We start from the raw sequence: 211 nt of genomic DNA, 5'->3' as shown, positions 1-211 counted from the left end.
AGAGAGCAGGACACAGGGAGAGACAGAGAATAAGGGGAAGAGCATGAGGGTGGGATTAGATGAGAGTGGGATAAGGGAGAGAGAAGGAGAGGAGAAGAGAGGAGAAGAAAAGAGAGAGGGAGAAAGAGGAGACCAAAAGGAGAGAAAATAAAGTGAAAGAGAAGAGATGACAACAAAAAGGGTGAGACAGGGGAGAGAGCTAATAGCAGAG

This window comes from Pyxicephalus adspersus, chromosome 3, assembly GCF_032062135.1.
Source record: "Pyxicephalus adspersus chromosome 3, UCB_Pads_2.0, whole genome shotgun sequence".
NCBI lineage: Eukaryota > Metazoa > Chordata > Amphibia > Anura > Pyxicephalidae > Pyxicephalus > Pyxicephalus adspersus.
This window is presented reverse-complemented; position numbering follows the sequence as displayed.